Source organism: Corvus cornix, chromosome 8 (assembly GCF_000738735.6).
Source record: "Corvus cornix cornix isolate S_Up_H32 chromosome 8, ASM73873v5, whole genome shotgun sequence".
NCBI lineage: Eukaryota > Metazoa > Chordata > Aves > Passeriformes > Corvidae > Corvus > Corvus cornix.
Genome location: NC_046338.1, coordinates 25,522,618 through 25,543,932, shown reverse-complemented (window position 1 = coordinate 25,543,932; position 21,315 = coordinate 25,522,618).

The following is a 21,315-nucleotide window of genomic DNA, read 5'->3' as shown; positions in this document are numbered from 1 at the left end:
TTTGATGGGTGCCAGTGTGCCGGTTTAACATTCCCCTTGTGCCGGAGCCAGGGAGTCCAGTCCTAATTGTAACAACATGTGCGCTGGTCAGAAATGCCAGGAGATGATTTTGGTGCAACAAAAGCCTTGGGGTTTTTTTTCTTGTTTCTCCTTGAAGGAAAGAGAACTGTTGGAATTGAGGCTCTTCAAGCAAAAGCCATTTCTATTTTTGTAGTAGCTGATGTTACATTTGGCTTGGCTGTCCCAGGTGTGCACTGAGGGCAGGTGTGCTGTCCACTGTTGTATCTCTTCAGAAGAATGGAAGAATGGAAAGTTCAGCACAGGTCAGGAATGAGTGCGCAGATTTTTAGTGAGGACCTCTCGCACAGGTAGAGGTAAAAGTCTTGAGTGTGAAGCACGCTGGGGTTGAACACCCACGGCAGGGAAAATAGAGGCATGCGATGTCTGACAGTAACACTGCAGGGCTTGGCACAGGGGACTCTCCTCTGGCAGCGTGGCCATTTCTATGTTGGATCGCCAGATTACCATTATGGGAAGAACTGGGAAAACACCAATGTACACCACTGAGAATGTCACAAAGCACAGTGTAACTGTCCATGTTGCATTTTGGCCAGGATGTCAGGATTAGCACTCCCTCCTCTTTCAAGAAATGTTTAAATGAGCGCAGATGGTCATGACTCAGCCTGGAGTTCCCAAGATGTGTAGTGCATGGTGTAAAACACTTGGACAATCCCCAATCTGATTGTATATCCAGCCAGATGAAGCTGGGCTCTCAAGAGGGTTGAGTTGAGGGGAGCTTTCTGGGGAGTGACGCAGGTTCTCCATCAGCCATTTTTCTTCCTAATACCTTCTGTGATGCAGTGGAGTCTTTCCTTTGGGCCTGGATCCCATCTGAACCGAATGAGGAAAAACTAGTAAGAGAGAAATGTAGAGACTGGCCTAGTGGTTGGAGGTACTGTGTTTCCTGGTCAGCTGCATTAAGAACCTGCTAGAGAGGATTGCTCATGGGAAGATAACCTCTGGGGAAGTTCTGGAGCCCAAGAAAGAGGCAGAGCAATATCTAATTCCGTCCTTTGCTGGGATTCTGTCTAATCTGTATTTTCTGTTTAGGACAGTAGGACCTAAAGATTAACTGTTCTTAACACCCTTCTGTCAAGGTTCAGGTTTGGATTAAACACCCTATGATATGGCTTGTCCCAACCTGAGGCCTGGAACTTTACCAGGTGCACCTTATGTGGGATCTTTGAGCTTCTGTGGGTCCCGGACCGAGTTTGGTACTTTAGTGGGGTTCTGTGTAACAGTGTCTTGGGTCCCTGTGCTCTGCTCTTACACATGCCATAGCTGTGTATAAGGGTTCATGCAGTTGCTGAGAGGTAGCTAAAATTTTTCTGCAGGGCTGATCCATCCCAGAAATCCTATATTCAGCACTTTGGTGTTATATCATGATCCCTTTTCTAATTCCATGGATATAAGCAGGTGTGGCATGTAATGGACAAAGGGTTTTGCCAGTGGCAGTGCAAACAGGGTGTAGAGATGTGGGCTGGTATTATAAAAACCACATGCTTGTTAAGTGCCCTATTTAGGCTGGTCGGCATGGTCCCATTAAAGCGAGCGTTGGCTCCTTTGATGGGGCATGAGACTGGTTTCCTTCATGGTTTCCCTGATTTATGTCCTGGCAGAGAACTTGTACATCAGTGGGGAAAGACCAAGTAATGAGAGAAGTGAGCCAAGCCTCACCCCCTGGGCATGATAGGACATCAGATCCTTCAAATCCTTGCCTTTGGCAGCCTGTTAGTTACAGGGTTTAAATCATGCCTTTTAAGGCTCAGGTAGAGACACTAAAAAGCGTGGCCTTTTCTGAATTAGGGCCTGGATTGTGTAGTTAGAGTCATTTTCTCAATTAGTTAAACATAAATCAGTCTAACGAGGCACTTGGGGGCACTGGGCAGGTTTAGTACCTTGTCTCTCCTGCCTCTGTCCTTACCACTCCCACCTGCTTGTTTGGCTGATCGGCCAGTGATTTTATTTTTCCACGCTGCCAGTGCTGAGCAGTGGGTTTTGATGTCTGAATTGGTTTTCACACCTGTCACATCAGTGCAAGAGGGGAGAACTGGGAAAAATTGCTCTTGGTCAAGTAGGTAAAACAGCTCTCACATGTGGCAGAGATTCAGCACTCCAAGCCACACCGTCCTTCAGGGGCTGGGAACGGTGTCCTATTGAATAGGCAGCGGTGGGTGGTGACATGAGTGCAGGAAGTCCAGCAGCAGCAGGGATGGGATATCTGGGACTGGAAAGCACATGCTGGGGCTGCAGCTCTAGAGATGGGTAATGGAACACGTGACTCCTTTTCCAGGAGCCTCTTCCTTGGTTCCACTGCGTAAGGACGGTGCTGTTTTCTGGAGACTGATGGAAATTTGGGATGGGATGGGTTGCTTCGTACCCAGTTCAGCCCAGGGCTCTGGTGGAGGCTTGGGATCCATTTTTGCAGGTAGCAAGAGAAAAGCTTGGAGATTCCTCATAGCAAAGAATGAAACCCCGAGAGATGAAAGAACCCATTTTATGACTTGTGATGCCATTGAAATGGATATAAATCATTCCAAGGGAAAGCTGCAGTGTTGGGGATATCCCTTCAGTCTCTTACATTGTTTAGAATGTGGGAGGATGTGGCAAGATGGCAGAATGAAGGAACAGAGTCACTTCACCCAGACTGTGCATTGGCTGAAGCTGTGGCCCTCCTTCAGTCAGCTTTCAAGGGCTGGAGCTGAGTAACCAAACACCAAAAAAACCCCAAACACCAAAAAAATGCTTTGTGGGTAATAAAAGTGAAATATGAATCATAAATAAATCCCTGAATGATGGGCCTTTTTAACTTCTCCATGCAAAGTTACTTTTCTCTAGCAGGTGGTAGTGCTGGTAATGTATCTGAACATGATCGACTGGTGTGATCCTCTCATGTTCAGGTTATTGGGGCTGAAGCTCACCCTTCAAATGTCTGTCTGACATTTTTCTCTGCAGTAATTGGTCTTTGTTCTGGTTTCCTGGTGTTTCCTGATTATGCAGGGCCAAATTGAGCCCCAGATCTCAGCCTGGGAGGGCATTGCTCTGAACTTGCTGTGGCTTGGGAGCCCTCAAATACTGTGATGGGTTTGTAATGGAACAGCTGCAGACAAGGACACACAGCAGGAGCAGCTCTAAATGCACAATTGCTGACCTTGTGTTGCTCTTGCATTAGTCCCTAACTGTCCTGAAGGAGACCCCAGTGAGTTATTTCACATGCACAGCTTCTTCCTTCAACAAGCCAGTAAAGGAGGTAGTAGAGCAAAGGACAGAGTCACTCCATGAACTACAACATTAGCAATGGTGTCTGGCTGGTGATTGATACCGAGTGAGGCTGTGGCTGCTCTGCAGTCCTAAGTCCAGCAGCAACATAAATAGGAGCCCTTCAGCTGCCTACCATGTAGCTAAAGGGCAGCTGACCTTCTTGACCATTGCCTCCACGTGGACCACTGTATCCCCAAGAGAACTGAAGGGATGGAGAGCTCTGGGAGTCATTCCTAGGCAGCAGGTAACAGCACATCCCTGCTGGTGTGACTCCTTCACAGGCAGGAGCTATCCTGCAGATGGTGTTTCAGCAAACCTTGCTATCTTCCTTCCTTCCTTTTTCCATGTGGGAGGGAAGCTCTTTGCACTACCACTGCCTTCGGAGGTCATGAGCCATCAGCCCATCAGCAATACCCCCCTAGAAGTGTTTGTTGACTGCATTTAAGAGTCACAAACTGGCTGTCCCTTGGATTGTTAGCTTGGGCAACAAACTCATGGGAGAGCTGTGCTGTGAGCCTCTGCCAAAATCTCTCCTTGAGTATACTCACTGCCTTGGGCACATGAGCCAGGTGCAGTGAAACAGCTCTGCCTTTGCAGGCTTAAGTCACTTTCCCCATTCCAGTGTAGATAGACTCTGTCCCAAGGAGGGGTTAATCCAATTCAGACAAATTTCTTCAAAGTTTTCCAGTTTGCATCTGGAGTAGGTTTCTGAGCATCACCCCAAACCTCACATCACATCTTAAATAGTTCTGTAGCTGTTTAGGTGATGACTCTGGTTGCTGATGGTGCATATTTCATTGTCTGTAGTGCTGATGGTCTCCTAGCGGTTGTGTCTCTGGCTTAGCTGTTGTGTGAGCTGCAGCTGCTCCCACATTTTGGTGGTTTGCTTCATGGAGAAGATGATACTCTTTGGCGTGAGGATGTGCTCATGAAGAACCAGGGCCATTCCAGCATTTTCCTAACGTGCTCCACTGATCCTCCAAGAAGAACATCTTGCAGCTGTTTTAAAAAGTCATGCCTCATTCTCTGCAGGATTTTCTTCTTGCTTCCAGATCTTTTTTCCCCCATCCGCTAAAATACCAGTTGTTTTCTTTTCTTCATTCCTCAAATCAAAATATTTAGCAGTGGACTTTCTCCATGACATCCCACTGCATCCCCTAACTACTGTGGAGTGTTCATCAGTCTCACTGACATTAACCAGTTCTGCAGGAAAACAGCACTGCCAAGCAGGCAGGCTCCACTCCTGGACTTGCTCAGTGTATCTGGTACTGTCAGTGACAGTCCCCCTGTGAGTCTCTCAGGGATGATGCTTTTGCTGGCAGAACTTGAGAAGCTGTTGGAAAATACTTTCCTTGGCCTGGCAAGTTGCACTTGGGCCCTCATGGTGCTCCTTCTGCCTCAGCATTCACAAAGCTCTATCTGCTTTTCATAGAGGGGAATCACCGTTTGCTTTTCAAGGACTAGTCAGTCTCTTCTGCCCCAGCTGCCTGCCACACTGGACCCTTTCATTATTCAAACCCTTCCAAGCCACCAGTTTTCTTTTCTCGTCTGTCTTTCGAAGTTTCCCTTCCTACTTCCAGCAGCTGCCGAGAAACTTCATGGACCCATCTGTCCTCCAGGCCAGGCAAATAACCAGCGCTCCTCAGAGCCACCAGGCTGAGCAGAATGTGGGTGAGCCCAGGGTGGTACTGGAAGTGCTTTGATTCACAGAATTAAAACTCAGTAGGATTAAACTCACAGCCAATTTTAGAAGCCCATGTCCCTGCTGTTCTTTCCACTTCTCACAGGCTTTGGGGTTATCCACGTTCACGATTACACCCTAAACACTTGCACTCAGAAATCTTTGCTGTCACCTACTGTGTCTGTAACCCCAGAGGTGGCTGTTTTGAGTTGGTCACCTCTGGGGAGGTGACAAATAATAACCCATCTGGGTATTCCTGGGGAGAGCCAGAAGGAGACTTCCTGGTGGAGGCGAGGCCTGGGGAAGGCATTTGGGATGGCTGCCATTCTCAAACACATCAAAGGTGCGAATGGCTTTTATCAAGAGGCAGTAAAACTAATCCAAAGCCCACTTTAATGTATTTGCCACATATTTGAAAGGGAACTGATTTCAGAAATGCATTCGAGAGTTTTAAAAATTCTTCTGGACCTGTGTCTTAGAACTCTTTCCACTCTGGAAACCTGATGCTTTTGTTTCTGGGATCCCAGATGTTCTGGATTCATGACTGAGGGAAGATTGAGAACTAAAACTATTTCTAAACCTCTTCTGAAATATGGGCACAAATAGTTTGGGGTTTTTTTCCTAGCTCTAAATCTCTATTAGACTTGGGGGGAGGGGGGTTAAAACCCAGACCATGCTTACACTAAATACCACCTCCTCAGTCAGCAAGTGGGACATCTTCCCATTCAGTTGTCAAAAACTGCTCATTTCCACCTCACTAAGCCTGCAAGACACTGGCCTTTTGACCTGCTGGGGTGCTTGCCCCTAGTCTGGAGCTTTAGGCCGGTCCTGTTCTGCTGGAAGAAATCGACCTTTAGTGTTTGAAACAGGAGCAAATCCTTGGCAAGATCAGAGGAACTGTAGCCTTTCTCATTTTCTTTCTTTCTTTCTTTTTTTTTTTTCCTGCAGGAGAGTTTAAACATCGCTGCTTTCATTTGGAAAGGGCGAGTGACTTTCCCATGCCGTAATACCCAGCAAGTGTTGAGAGAATGTGGTTACATAAAACCATATTTTTAATACAACCGACAGACTGTCTTGAGAGCTAAGTGTTTTTTGACAGTTTTTATGCACCTGTTAATTCAAAGCTCTTAACATGTGCCAGTTAAAAAGAGCCAGGCACTAAAACATCCACCCTGTGGATGGCTGGGGCTCAGCTGCACACCAGAGCACAGGGGATCCATGCAAGGTAGAAACTTGGCTTCTCTTACAGCACCAACTGTTACAGAGCTAATTCAGCTCAGAGCTTTTGTTTCCCAGTCCTGCTTGGCCTCGAAGATTCCTGCTTCTGCTTTGGACCTGAAGAACAGCTGACATTTCTTTGGGTTTCTTCTGTTTGCTTTTCCCAGCTGCGTCAGAAAGAAAAGATGCTAAACTTTCTGTCAGGTCCATGTCCTTAAAAGAGTTGCACTGACAATACTTCCCCAGGCTCCTCTGCTAAATTTGTGCCTCCTTGTTTTCATGATAATGGGGTTGCTTTTTGTGATCAGGTACAGCCCAGATGGAAACCTGCTGTACAATCCTCCAGTGTGTCTGCTCAGGCATCACCTCCACATCACTCCCTGCTCAGGCAGTGTCTTCAGATCCAGCCTTGCTACCAGTAACACACAGTAAGGCTGGGAAGTTCTCCTTCTCCTCTTGTGTAAAATTTTCCTTCCTCTCCATCTCTTCAATATTACAAACTCTCAATGTAGAGATTTTCTCAGAGTCATTTTAAATCCCTCACAGACAGATCTTCCCACTCCCTTCTGCAACCTTCTCCCCACACCATATCTGCTCCCATCACAACTCCACAGTTTTGTCTGGCTCTGCACACTGTGGGTCACCCGATGGCCTCATCCCTGTGGAGAAAAGCTTGAAAACTCAGCACCATCTGACATAAAGCTTCAAAAAACCCAGAAGGCAGATACAACAAATACAAGAAAGCCTGAGAGTTTTAAATACTTGCAGATGCTGACACAGTAGTTTCTGTGGTAGAAATGACCAGCTGACCCTAAAATGAGTGGCCACTCATTTTTTGTGCAAGTTACTGTGCATTTGGGATGCGTTTCTGTGTAAGGAAGGGCTAGCATGCCACTGCCACTCTCCTGCTGTGGAAGTTTAGTCAAGCTTAATCAAGCCTTCAGCTGATAATTGCACTGCCTTGAGGAGATGGGGCCATGGCAGCTCTAGACCTTTCCTTTATCTCAAGGCCAAGAGGCATGAGGAGAATCTCTAGTGTTAAGCCCAAAGCTTAATAAAACAAACATCAATATTCCTTCTTGCATCTCTGCTAAGAGGCATAAATTTCCCTACAGGCTGCACTTACAGCTGTGATTGCTTGAGATTTGGAAACTCATGGTGAATAACCTGTCAGAGCAGTATTAGTGTCTCTGAATGCTGGATGTGAGCTTGAGCTGACAGGAGGGTTCTTTAAGCAGGAAACACGAGGTGAGGGCTTGTCAGGACAATAGATGGGGCTAGGATTCCCCTTCGATAACACTAAGGCTGTTTATTGCAAAATCACCTGGCAGGACAAATCTGCTCCACATCAGGTGTGTGCACACTGTTGCTTTGTGTTGAATTTGCTAGAACATGGTATATAGTGTTTATATTGGCTTCACATTTTACAGTGGCTGCAGGAAGACATATTATACCCCATCTGACGTAAATCCTGTTGGACCACAGTTAGTCTGTGACAATTCAGAGGACAAACTGGACTAGGCATAGTGGTATGCACTGCATCAGTGTTTTGCTGCATGGGATCACAACAGTGATAGTCACGTCCTAGGTACCCTCAAACAAAACCTTCTGTCTCAGTACTGCTTAACTGTGCAGTAGTGTGTGATGCTTATGATGTTTCCTTGAAAAATGTGACTCTGCTTCTGCTGAAAGGTTGCATTACTGTTATTTCATACATTGCTACTTCAGCAGCTGCTGTGCGTGGACTTGACCTGTAGCCTGTGTCTTTTCAGGGTGCACCTTCCAAGCAAGATTAAGGTGTAGCGGGGGTGATCTCCTGTTCTGGAGTGACAGAACTGGAAAGAATCTCAGCACGTCCTCTAACCTATAGCCACAACCAAGTCCACCCTGTGTGTCCTGACTGGTAATTGTCTGATAGTTCCTGCATCCTGCAGTGATGGAGAATCTGTCTCTCAGCAGTGGAAGCTGAGTAGAACCCAAGGTCTAACTGGAAACTCCACTATTACACTTGAACCTGGGTCTTCTAGCCCCATTAAGTGTGTTTAAGGAGAATGGTTTTTCCTCTTCCCAAGGCACAGCCCTTTCTCTGTTACCCTTTAAAGCACTTGCACAGCAGGCACTGCAGTGAGGCAGGGAGTGAAGTATTCGTGGTGGGAAGCATCCCAAACTTGCTCAGATCTGTGCTGAGATTCCAGCAGCAATTGAGCCATCTGTGACTCATCTTTGTGCTTGTGCGTCAACTCATGGAGAGATCCTCAGAGCAAGCAAGGCACCGATTCCCTGCATGCTCACACAGAACACAGCACCAGGTTCCTGGTGGTTTGTCCTCATGAGGGGACAGGGCTATGATGCAAGGTAAGTTCATAAGAAAAGTATGGTGGTTGTTTACTGCTCTGAAACACGCTCCATTTTCAGCTACAGGAGAATTATAAGAGTCATAATCCTTGCTGAGAGCTGAGCTACTTTTCCAAACAAATTGACTCCATTTCCATCTGATTTAAATTTGGGAGAACTGCTCGTGTCCCAAAACTGAATGATTTTATCACCTCTTCACCAGCCTCAGTATATGATGACAGATTTTTTTGATTGAACCAGAGAATAACTTTGCTGAGAGATCTCCCAGTTTTCACCCATGTGAGGAGCCCTGATGTTTCCTTAGAATCCCTTTGCTCTTTTGCTGCAAAGATGGGTTGCTCTGAGGGCAAAACAGCTCTCTAGGATGGAGAGCAAAGGGAGGCTTCAGGACAGCCTCTAGATCAAGCTTGAAGGTAGGAGCTTCTTTCCTTAAGCTCAAAGAATTGATGTCATTTTTAATTTTTTTGAAAGTGTGTGATAACTACATGCAGTTAGAAGAACTACTCATGGGGCAAAATGTTCAAACCTGATTTAGGATGCTAGAAGTTATTGTAATTGCATTGCTTAAAAATGTGCAGAGTAAAATCTAAGGGACCTTTTCTTTGTCATGCTCTTTCTTCTTCAGAGAACTTCCTGAAAAACCCTTCCTTGGGTTGGTGACTGTGCACTGTCTTGCAGCCAAAAAGCATTTGGCAGAAAGGTAAATCCAAATGCAACCTTAAATATCAGCCGGCAGCGAAGTACTTGAATGCTGCTGCAGTTCTCCCAGCTGCTGCTGACAAATTAATTTCCAGGACAGATGCAATAGCTGATCTATCCTGGACAAAGGCTTTCCTTTCCACAGCCATGTGCAGTAATGAAAACAGCAATTTCCACTGATATTTTCTGCCCAAGAATAGGTCTGTTGCAGACTTCACATCCCCTTGCTTAAAGTATCTCCGAGTTCTAACTGGACCGCTTGGTTCCCTCTAACAGCAAGTGTGGCTGGTCCTAAGGATCCTGGGCTGGAATTGCTCACGGTCAGCTATAGAGGGAGCCGTGATGAGCGACTCGGATGTGAAAGGAACTTTAAGCACAATAGGAATTGCCCGGTTTCGAAGGGAATTGTGCAGCCATTGCTGCAGGGAGAGCCGAGCTGATCTGCTTCTTAGGGTTTCTGGCCAGCGTGTTCTGGGGTGAATGACGGCGACCTGGGTGGATAAGGGATGCTTTGTACAGTGGTCAGATTCAGATACCTGGGGGAGGGGAGCAGGGAATGAAGCAATTCTGATTGTTTTGAACCAAATAAAAAAAAAAGGAAAAGAAAAATAAAATAAACTAGAAATATTGAGTCAACTTAGGACATGGTGTTTGATCCGAAACACAACGTTCCATTTTAGAGTTTAATTTAATTTTTTTCTAAAGTCAGGTTTTTCAATAAAACCTCCAAAAGGCTCATTTCAGAAACACCTACATGAAGTCAACCCCTTTGCTTTGAAAACACTTTGGAATGAAATGTTTTGAAGTTCTAAAAAGAGCCTCCTGTATGAGGCTTGTTGGTTTTGTTTGGTTTTTTGGAAAAAGGTGCTTGTCAAATTCAGCCCAACTTTGTGAGTGGTTTATGTCCCTCCAAAATTAAACTCTAGTCAAAATTACTGTTCACTGCTCAAATTCACCCACTATATCTATGGATCTGCTGAGGGCAAAATGGAGTTGTTGGAACCAGGGAGGAGAACCCAGGGTGTTTGCACAAAGGAAACTATTCAGCTCTCAGTAATCAAACCCCAGGTCTTGCTTCCTTTCCAAGGGCATCTGGAGTCCCCTAGCTCCAAGTGGCCAAAATTCCCATTGTCTCCACGAGGAGTTAAAACACGCTGCCACCAAATGAAGAAAGGAGAAGAGCAGGGGAAGAAATGGCCCTGACCCATTTTATTTATCTGCTTCCAAGGAAAAAATATGAGCATGAGACATGAAGTTTCTTTTCAGGCACTTTCTAATGACTTGGATGATCCAGTGCAACAAATGAAAGCAGCCAGGAGAGTGCTCTGCTCCGAAAGGGCAGAGAAATATTTGCCAATGCAGCAGCTCTGCAAATGTGTGAGGCTGTTAAGCTCCTAATCCCATGTCTTATTTTTATGAATTTTCACACTAGTGGGATATAATGAACGTTGAGCCCAAAGACATTAATTACTCGGGTCCTTTTTTTGAGAGGAATTTCGATGGAGTGTAACGTTTTAAATTACAAGGTGTGAAATAAACTCTACAAAACTTACAGCTTTAGTGGAGGAACTCCAAAATCAAATAAAAATGCAAAACCGCTGATGAAGTCCAATTTACTGTAAAATGCCCTGGATCATGGTGTTCCAGTAATTTTTTTTTCCCCCTACATACTTTGGTTAAAATAATTTATATCCGCTGCAGTGTTTATGTACCTTAAGCTTTATTTATTAAAGGATATGTATATTTCAAGCCCAGTTTTAATGAGACATGCTGAAATCTGTAAGGTACAGTGCGACTTTTGTTCTAATCAGCACTAAATCTCTTCTCTTTACTTTTTCTGTGTTGAAAACATTCATGTTGGACGGAAAGGGCCATGTGTGTATATAAATTTCAGATACATATAAATATATATGTAAAGTAATAAGCAAAATTTATTTCTTTTTTTTCTATCATCAGGGCAAATACTCCATCATTGTTCAGTCTGAGCACTTAAAATCATGGGTGCATTTTATCCTTATTCTTAGAACGGGACAATTACTTCTTTTTTTAGGCAAATTATGTATTTGCCAAAGATTGTGCTTTAGGTTGGCTGAAAATGTTTGGGAATTCACATCAGCTTGACGAACTGTTTTGGCAAAGGAAGAAAAAGAAGTCCAAGCATTTTGGCTTTGTTTTCTAATGAAAAGTTTTGAGATTTCATTTTGAACCAACACCCTTAAACTAAAGTTAACATGAACTAAAAAAAACTTGGGAAGCTGAGAAACTTGTTAAAATTCTGAATTAAATGGGGCCTTAGGGATGTTCCTTAGGGAAGTTGATTTGAAAGTTTCTTCCTGTGTTTTTGTTCTTGCAAGGAAATAGAAAATATTTTTGCTTAAACAGATGAATTTGAAAACTGTACTGTTTACGGCTGTTTCAGTGTAGCATTAGGTGTAAGTTTGAAAATTCTATTAGGTTTTAGGAACTTAATCAAACTTAAGCCATATTTTCAAGACACTGTAGAAAGCAGGTATCATGGGCAGGAAAGTGACTCTCTTTCCATAAAAAACAGCTTTTGACAAAAATGAAAAAGTCCATGTTGCCAATTTTTGTTTCAATTTAATGAAAGAAGGAAATAAAAAAATCTTTAAAGATTCCTGCCACAAAGAGGGCAAAACCTCTTCTGTTTTTAGAGATGTGGCAAATGGAAAATTTCTGGTAAAAACCAGCTTTGCTCAACTTTTGTCCAAGTATCTATGTTTCAGAGGCAATCTGTAAAGTATGGAAGGTTTCAGGTCTGATGAACTTGATTTCCTCAGCATGCTTCCCTCTGCACAGAGAACCACCTATTTTTCTGATGAACCTGAAGGCACAAGTTCCCAGCAAAGCCAAGTGAAGTCTGGGGGCGGGGGGGGGGGGGTGGGCTTTGCTCTGTCTGTTCCATGGAAAATGTTTGCTTTAGAAATGAATGCATTTCTCAGAAGCGAACCCCAAAGCCCAGAAATGGCTGACCAAGGAATTTAAAGGGAGAAACGCTCGAAATCAGGGAGCAGAGTTATAAAGTACAGGTTTGTTCTGTAACAAATTCCAGCACTTGTGAGACTCTTTTAGACATATGGTAGTCCATATAGGAGGAAAATTGGTTGCAGCCGCTGACTCAGAACCTATTGGAATCAGTGGAAGCGTTTCCATTGTCTTCTGTCCTGAAGAAATGCTGTTTCTGTCCTTCCTTCCATCCCTAGCCTGTGCTCACTCTCTGGGCCATATGGATTTCATCTCCCTCAAAGACATGTAAGAGAAGAGGGTTTGGCTGTTTAACAGCACAATGGAGCTGTGTGGACAGGAATGGGTGATTTCTACTTGATTTGCTACAAATCAGGTAACCAGCGCCTGGGTTTGGAACAACTGCCTTCGGAGGAGTCACCTGGGTGCACCTGGCTCTTGTATCCCAGACCCAAATGTGGCTTTAATCACATCAGCACATTAATTGTGCCCTTCAAGAAGAGCTCAGAGGAATCAGGGTCTGTCTTTCCACGACCATCTGATTCCTGGGTTCTGACCATAACTGCCAGGCTATCCCTGGAAAAGAGCACTGGGTAATTGCTTATCCGGATAGTTCCCCCCTTCTGCTATTTCAGCTCAGAGGCTTTTCTAGTGTTAAACCCAAAGCTGCCTGCAGGGAATGAGTGAACCAAGCCCACCAAGAACTGATCTTAAAGGATCGACTCCTGTTTCTCTTTCTGCAAGGCAGGCTCCCAGAAATGTGGGCACAGAAGGGGATGGATGCCTCCAAACACTCCCTGTTCTCACTGGGTGTCACTTCCAGACATTCTTGGGATCATTGCCATTATCTGCCTCCTACCACCGAGGCCAGGACAAGTCCCCAGGGAAGGGGTAACAACCTGCAGAGCAAGAAATGTTGAAGTATTTCAGCCTGTAGAAGAAAACATTGATATTTTCAGACTGGAGCTAGGCTTGAGGGAGAGCATGAGAACAGATGGATCCATTCAGCCCCCAACTGCCACCTCAGACCCTCTGTGTGGCCCAGACATTCCCTTCACTGTCCCTCATTCCCTTTCGTTCCCTCTGCCTTTCCCTTCTGATGCTCTGTGTGGGGTGAGAATTGCCTTGCACAGAGATGCCTGTCTCCTGTTAGTAATGACAATCCCAGTGCCACTGTTAGCTCCAGCAAAAGTAGGTGTGCCATCACAGAAACCTTCCCTGAGACCAATTCTGGTATCAGCTGGCTCTGCTCTCCTCACCACTGAACTGCAAGTTTTGTGGCAATCTTCTCTGGGTATTTGGGACAATGAATGTGTTTCTTGCCATGTAATTAAATTATCCACTTGAGAAAGAAAAAGATGTGGTTTTGTTCCCATTACAAAAACAAACAAACAAGGACTGATATTTATTACAGGCCAAGGCTACTCAACAAGTGTTTTCTGGAACTCTAATAAATTGCTGAAGAAAGTTTACAGCTGAGCCCTAAAGATGGTTTAGTTTTCCAAGGGGCTGGGATGTATTTATTTCCCATTTTCTTAACCCGCAGTATGGTGAACAGTTTAACATGCTCTTTCCAGGGTTCAGATGATGTCAACCCAAACCCATGCTCTTCACCCCGAAACAGTTAACCACTTTTTAATTAAAACCACACCAATTATTCATTTGCAAGTTTTGCATTTATTTTTCCCCATTTGCTCAGCCTGCTATTTGGTTTTGCTCCCACTTCATTAAAACAGCTTCCAAAAAAAATTTAAAAATAAAAACAAACCTAAAACCTCCAGCCACACACCAAACCCAAGCAACAGAAGTAGCCAGCAAGGAGCCTTTCAACCAAATGATGTTTTGGGTGTCAAGGGCATATCTGTGAGGCAAAGGGCCGTGCGGGTTAGTGAGGATCTTGTCCTGTGCAGCTGCTGTGGGGTCTCTGTCTTGTTGGAGTAGTCCAATAGTTCAGCAGCCAGGGACTCTCACTGTACCACAGTTTAAACCCTCTCCTCCCTTTAAGCACGACATTTGTGCACAGAGATGAGTGTGGACAGATGCGGGAGCAAGGCACTTAAACACAAGTTGGTTGTTAAGCATGTGCTTAAGTGTTTGGTCAGATTAGCAAACTGGTTTTGAAGGGTTTGCATTTAGAGAGAGCCCCCAAAACATTAGAAAGTTGATTTTTTGTTTTTTTTTTTTTTCAGTTCATTACTGGGCCTGCCAATGACATCATTCGTTTGCAAGATGAGAAAAAGTGTTTAAACGAGATTAAAAAAAAAATTAAACAAGACGCAATTTTAATGGCCACTTACAAAGGAGATTTATGGACGTGCATAAAGCTGCTTTCCATGGGAGAGGGACTAAGCTTTTAACAGTTACCTTCCTTTGGATTTTTTTTCTCTCTTGCAATATAATACCCACAAATATTTGTGAGTTGTGACTGTGCTCCAAAGGGTTAGTCCTCTTCCAGAAAGGGGGGGTGGAGGGAAAAAAAGAGTGGTGCCAATTTGTCTGCCCAGACTCTGATTATGGGAGGTGGTGGGGTTTTTTTCCTTTCCTGCAGGGAAGAGAAGCTGGTGGGACACTTTCTCTCTCTGGGGTTAGGGATATCTGATACCCAGCCCAAGAGCAGTCCAGCAGACTGAACTTTCATCTCCAGCAGTGAGGGATTTAAAATAAAAAATCCAACCAAACCTTGTGGATAAACTTCTTAGTTAAATTTGCAGGAGATCTTAGAGTTTTTCTTGGGGAAATTAGGGCCACTTGAACATTTGATGGTAAGGAGCAGAATATGTACATGGGGAAGGGGAGAGAGAGAGGGGAGATCACTTGAAGGAAGGAGGTGGTTTCAATACATCTATTTATTTATTTGCATGCCCTGGGCCCTGCCCTCCTCCCTCCTATCCTGCTATCCAGTGACCCTTGGTGCTGATTAAAGTGCCCGGGTGACCTCTGAGTGCTTTTGTTACCCTGCCTGGTAATAAAACCCCGGTTAAACGGCTGGCTTATCCAAACCCACGGCTCCTTACACAGCCAGCTCTGGAGCCAGCTCAAGTCTGAGCCCTTGGGAACATGCGGCTTAGCCCTCATTTACCTTGGCCAGCCCTGTTCAGCTGGCCTGGGGCAGGGGGGAGTGGGTGGAGTCCTGGTGGCCATCTCAGTGCCACCAGGTAGCTGTCACAGGAGAATAGGCAACCTGAAAGTGCCACAGCCTGCTTTCTTACCAGGCAGGTAACTCCACTGAAATCCTCAAAGGTGATGGAGCAGGCTCAGAGCAATGAACACAGGCATCATCCACCTGCAGGACCATGCCCTGTCACCCTGTGCTCACACAGCTCACAGCCACTGGAACAAAACCGTGGTGAGGAGGTGTTTGTGCTGATACTTCTGTGGTTTCCTGGTGGAACCCGTGGTTATGGATTGTCTTGAGAGGCCACGGTGTGTGTCATCTGCTCCCTCCGCCCCAGACATGGTCTGAGACAGGGCTGACAGCCCCATGGCATCCCTAGCAAGAGCAAAGCCAGGCGAGGGAAGAGCTGAACTCTAGCTCAGATCCGCAACCAGCCACAACTAGCCAGGCAAGAGATTAGGACATTCCTCATAGCCCCTCTTCCACTTGGTGGGAAGATTATGGAAAAAGGAAACAGAAAAGTAGTTCTTGCCACCGGCAGCTGGCGAATGTGCTTGTCATCTCTGTTGAAAGCTAGGTGACAGCTGTGGAAGCTGTCTTGGAATCTAAAAACTGGGACTTGTGCAGACAAATCGATAAACAAATTTCCACTCTCTCAGCCCCCTCCTCCACTTGTGTTTTACAAATGACAAGGCAAGGGAAAGACTCCAGCCCAGACTGGGTCAGAGGAGGTCTGGGCAAGGCAGGTTGGAGCCCTGTTAGTGAAAACGCCAACCCAGGTGCTGCACAGCCAGCCCAACTGCCCCTGCCATGAAAATCAAACCTCTGAGACTTGGGGGTACTCCCAGGAGCCATCCAGATGGGACTTGGCAGAAATACCATTCAGGAGGAGTTGTCCCTGGTTGCATTTGGCCCAGAACTCCCTCCCCAGCCCTTAGCTGAACCTGCTACATGGTGCCAGTTCCCCTGATGGTTCTGTTGCTGTGAGGTGGCTTCATCCCCACCTTGGGTAACACAAAACTTTCCATCCTTCCTCCCATACACATGGCCAGGGGAGATGGCAAACAGAACCCCTCAGCTGCTATCCAGGGCACCTCCCTTATTACACCTGGTGCACAGCAAAAAAAAATTTAAGTGCATGGCCTTGCCCCACCATCCACATGGGGCTGGGGCACGTGTGCAAGTGCTCTCCTGCCTCAGGTTCTAAATCTTGTACGGTGTCAATGCTGCGATATTCCTAAATAAGTTCCCAAAGCCAAGTATTTATCACCCCCATGAACCAGTAACAAGCCACCTTGCTCTGACTGGAGATGTGATAGCACTTCCAGGAATGATTGTGTGTGATGTGAACTCAGCCTCTGGTTCAAAATATTGTGCAGAGGAGTAATAAATCTCAGTACTAAATTGCTGCCCCATTTAAGCTTTGATTAGACTCTGATGGTCTGTTCACCCTGGAGCTGCTGGTATTAATCTGAATGCTAAACCCTAATTATAAACTGCTCGTGGCATTTCCAGATGATATCAAGATGTTTGGGATTAAAAGAAACCCTGATGTTGAGTTTACAGCTTGGAATGACTGTAGACTACCTGATCCCCACAGATCTAATAACGCACCTCTATGTGGGGAGGAAAGAAAAAAGGGAGGTTTGGTCCAAGTGTGGAGCAGTTTGTAGGGGAGAGGTCTGGCTGCAGACCCCGATATGTGCACACATACCCAAACTGTCACCCACACCTGTAAAGGGATGTGAGAGGAACACCCGTGTTCCTGCAGGTGCTCCCTGTCTCCAGCTTCACACAGATCTTATCCAGCCCTGACTGGAGCAGAAGGGCTTGAGGCCAGGCATTAAAGTGAACCAGCATGATGGGATGACTGGGGGAAAACTTTCCAGGGTAAAAGAATTCTGGTTTGGCTCCACAGCACTGCAGCATCAAGGAGTTCAGCAGTGGGGTATCACTGGGCTGGGCAGGCCATGGGGCATTATGGATACAGGTTGAGGAGAGCCAGAGGCAAAAATGCTCTGAATCAATGCCTCTCATCAGTTTCCCCTAAGCAGCTGTGGCTGATGTTTTGGAGTGCAAAGGGGTGGAGGTCTTTGTTGGAGCACTCCCTCTCCAAAACTGCTATGGGTCTAGGAGAGGAATAAACATCATTTGTGCCCTTCTGCCCTCTGAATTGCCAATCTAAACTGCTTGCACCCCATCCAGGCCCTCAAGAGAGCAAAGCTGAAGGGCATTCAGCATGTCTTCAAATAGCTGAGTGCCTTGCACAGAGCAGGAATAGATGGTGTGTGCATTTTGGTCAGGTTTCCTACAGGCACAAGCTTGTGCAGTGGTTCTGGCTGTCAGCTCCTGCTCCTCACTGCCCTCCTGCATTATTTTTTTCTTTTATTTCTAGGAGGAAACAAATTTGGCAGATTGAAAAAGGGCTCTAAGACTTTACAAGCTGATAAGTTTCATGAAAATGAAGTAGGGGAGACCCAAAGTACTTTCCCTCACTGAGCAAAATGCTTCACCTGAGAGCCGTGATATGATCACTCAGCTGAGCACACACACCTGGGTATCACAGCTTCTTCTGCCTGATTGCTTTTATTTAAACCCAGGTGGATGAAAAGATATTTAGGGCACCTGAAAGAAGGGGGTAATCCACACTGGTAAAGGCACATGGTGTGGTGGTTAGTGCAGATGAGTTGGATATGAGGGCAGAGCAGGGGAAGGCTTGGCTTTTTCCTGCATCCCACTAATGCCAGCCCCAAGGAGTGTGAGATGCCCTGGGGATGTTACAGCTGCTCATCTGCTCTGGGTGTTTCTTGTTGGTTTCCAGACCCTTGGGAGGCTTGTCAGGTCCTGTTTGTTGTACCTGAAAACTGTCATCAAGGCTGTGGTGCTACGAAGCTGCTGTTCAGACAGATGTGAAGGTGAGGGGAATGTTTCTGAGGGCTTATATCATACTTGGGCAGCCCATGTATTGGAGCTGGGAGCCACAGCAGCTGCCAGTGCTGGGTTTCATGGGAAACTTGAAGAATCAAAAATATACTCAAGTTAGGGACTTTCTCATTGACACTGTGGGGTGCTTGTAATTTTCTATGAGAAAAGAAAGCGGAAGCAAAATCTGCTGGTCATCTGCAGAGATGCAGATATTTGGTTTTCCCCTCCTTGATATGCAACTAGAGAAGGGAAAATGGGGGAGTTTGTGGTTTCTGCTTCACTTTCTCCAAGTGTTGGACATGATCACAGCATAGGAGAGATAGGTTTTGAGGCAAGGCTCCAGCTGGTGAGCCTCACTGATGTCCTTCAAAATGATAACCACTCTGGGGAGCAGGAAGTGCCACACTGGTGTCTGGCTGTGGTGTGAGGCTGGGCCTTTCAGCTGTGGGTGCTTTACCTGGCAGATTTCTGGCTGTTTCGGGACTTTTGGGCTTTTTCTTCTTCTCCCTTGGTAGAAGTGGCTCAGAGGCTCCTGCCCTGCTGGGAGTGTGAGCAGAAGGCAACCATTTGCTGGACAGCTGGGAAAAGGAGGAATGGGGCTGTAAGCAGCCTCCAGGCAGGTGCAGACTGGAGAGGAAAAGTGGGATGGGGGGGGAAGGGGAGCTACCCGTTCAACTTGACACCAGAGCAGTGGTGAGGTGGGAAATAAATGTCTAATCAACTACTTGATGGCCTGTGGGATGTTAAATGGGTACCTGCCTTCGCTGCCATGGGCCATCTGTGGCATGGGAGTCCTTCCCAGCCTCAGGATTGCGAGAACTGGGGTATCCTATCACCTCTGCTTTGGGTTTGATGGTGAGGACAAGCATCATAATTTGAGGTGGCAGCATAGGCCCTATCCCTGTCAGAGCCCAGGAGGTTCCTATTACATTCATTTCCACATCATAGGTGTGCCTTGGCATAGGGCCTGTCTGGTCATAACAAGCTGAGAGATGAACTGCAGCCCTGTAGTGTTCTGTGCAGTCTTGAAGGCCTCCCACTGCTTCCAGTCTCCTTCCTTCTGAGACAGAGCTGTCAGAGTTTCCCTTGGATTCAGCTTTTCCCTCCCACCCAGTGACAGAAATCCAGTTGTTGCAGGAGGCACCTGGGATAGGAGGGGTTTAGGTCACGTTCAGAATGTGACCTTGGAATTAAACCTGTGGGTGCTGCATGTGTGGGGAGTGCCCAGGACTCACTTCGGGGTAAAGCCTCAGTCTTGGAGCTGGGCCCCTTTATTGCCTTGCAGGTGAGACTCTCCCCTTGTAGCAGATACACTCATGTTGATGTGGTCACCCACAGCACCATCATTCTTTCACCCATTCTCTTTCCAGGGGAAATTTGGGCTGCATTCCCAAACCCAGGGCTGGGAAGGAGTGTTGTCTGAAGGATGCACTTAGACATGGGGAGATCTTATCAGCGATGTCAGTGAGGGCATTGCTAAAGGTGGCACAGAGACCTCTTGGTCTGTTTTCTGTGGTTTCTGCTGTCACCCTCTATGGCAGGGATTGCCTGGGGCTAAGAGCAGACCCTGCTGCCAGTGGAAAGGGATGTTTATGGCTGGGCCTCTGCAGCATCCATGCAGGAAAGCCAGTTGCTACATCCATTTGAAGCAAATCAGGGAGAAAGAGGGTAAAGGCCAGCTCACCAAGAAAGGCAGCAGCCAGATATCTGGAAAAGGCAGAGAAAAGCGCATTTCATGATCAGGGTGTGTACAGGTAACCACCCACCCTGCCTTGCCTGAACCTGGAGAGCCAGGGTACAAGATGCCAGTATACAAAAGCCAGCCAGAGACAGCCTCACACACCCATGTGAAGGCACAACTCCTTCCCCATCCAGCATGTGGACGTGTACCCCAGGATATAACACACAAATCCTCCTTCAGATGCAGGAAAAGCATGCTCTAAGGCACTCTGTGCTGCATACATAGATGCACACACAGCATTTTGGGTGTATGTACACCCACACATTTCTGTGCACATGCACAACTTGCCCCAAAGTATTTTTTGGCCTTTCCACCCAGTGCCCACCAGCTTTGTTTACCACCCCCCTTCCCCCCCAAACTGGGGACAGCAGAGCCCTGCAGCCCTGCTCTGCTCATTTGGGTCTTTGAGACTGGAAAGGGTAAACTGGGACCAGAGGGGGGGGTGGTGGCCTGAAAGCAAACTAATGATGAAAATGTCTCCTCCATGCCTGTGCCTTAATTAAATGCATGGAGAGGCTCGGGGAAGCACATCTGTTTTCAATCTGGAGCCCTTTGATGGCATCAAATGTTCTTTCCCCAGATCAGGGGGGATGGAAATTCTGGGCTGGCTGTGGCAGCTTGGAGCCCCGGCTCCAGCCACCGGGAAGCAGCGGCCTTTCCTGGCCCGCGGCTCCAGACCCTCGCCGCCAGCCCCGCTGTCCTGGGGCCCTTCTGCGGTAGGGGCCGGGGGCACCTCCCAGCGCCTTTACCTGTCCCTGGCCACGGGGGCCACCCAAGCCAGGACACACTGCGGGGGGACCTCTTTGCTTGCTGGCCTGAGGAGCTCCGACTGCGTCCTCTTTTTTTTTTTTTTTTTTGCCTTCCCTTCTGTTCTTTTCATTTTACTCCCCTATAGGTCTGTTTCTCTCAGTTCTCTACTGCACTTTTTCTTCCTCTTTTGCTGTTTTTCCTCTTCCTTTCCTCTCTCCTGTTCACACTTTCTCTTCCATTACCCTTGGTCACATTTTCATCTGCATTTCTCATTTTCGCTATTTCCTCAGCTCCAGGGGCGCGTCCACCCTCCCCTCCAGGTGCAGCGCCGGCTGACAAGGGGGGACTGCCCAGCACCCCCTTTCGCCCCCAGCCGCCCCCCACGGGTCCCTAATGAGCGCGGCGGTCCCGGCGCTGCCACCCCCGTCCCGGTTGCCACGTCCCGGCGGAGCCCCGCGGGCCGCCCTCCCCCGGGTGCCCGGAGCGGCACGGAGCCGCCCCCGCCGTTTGAAGTGTGGGGCGGAGGGG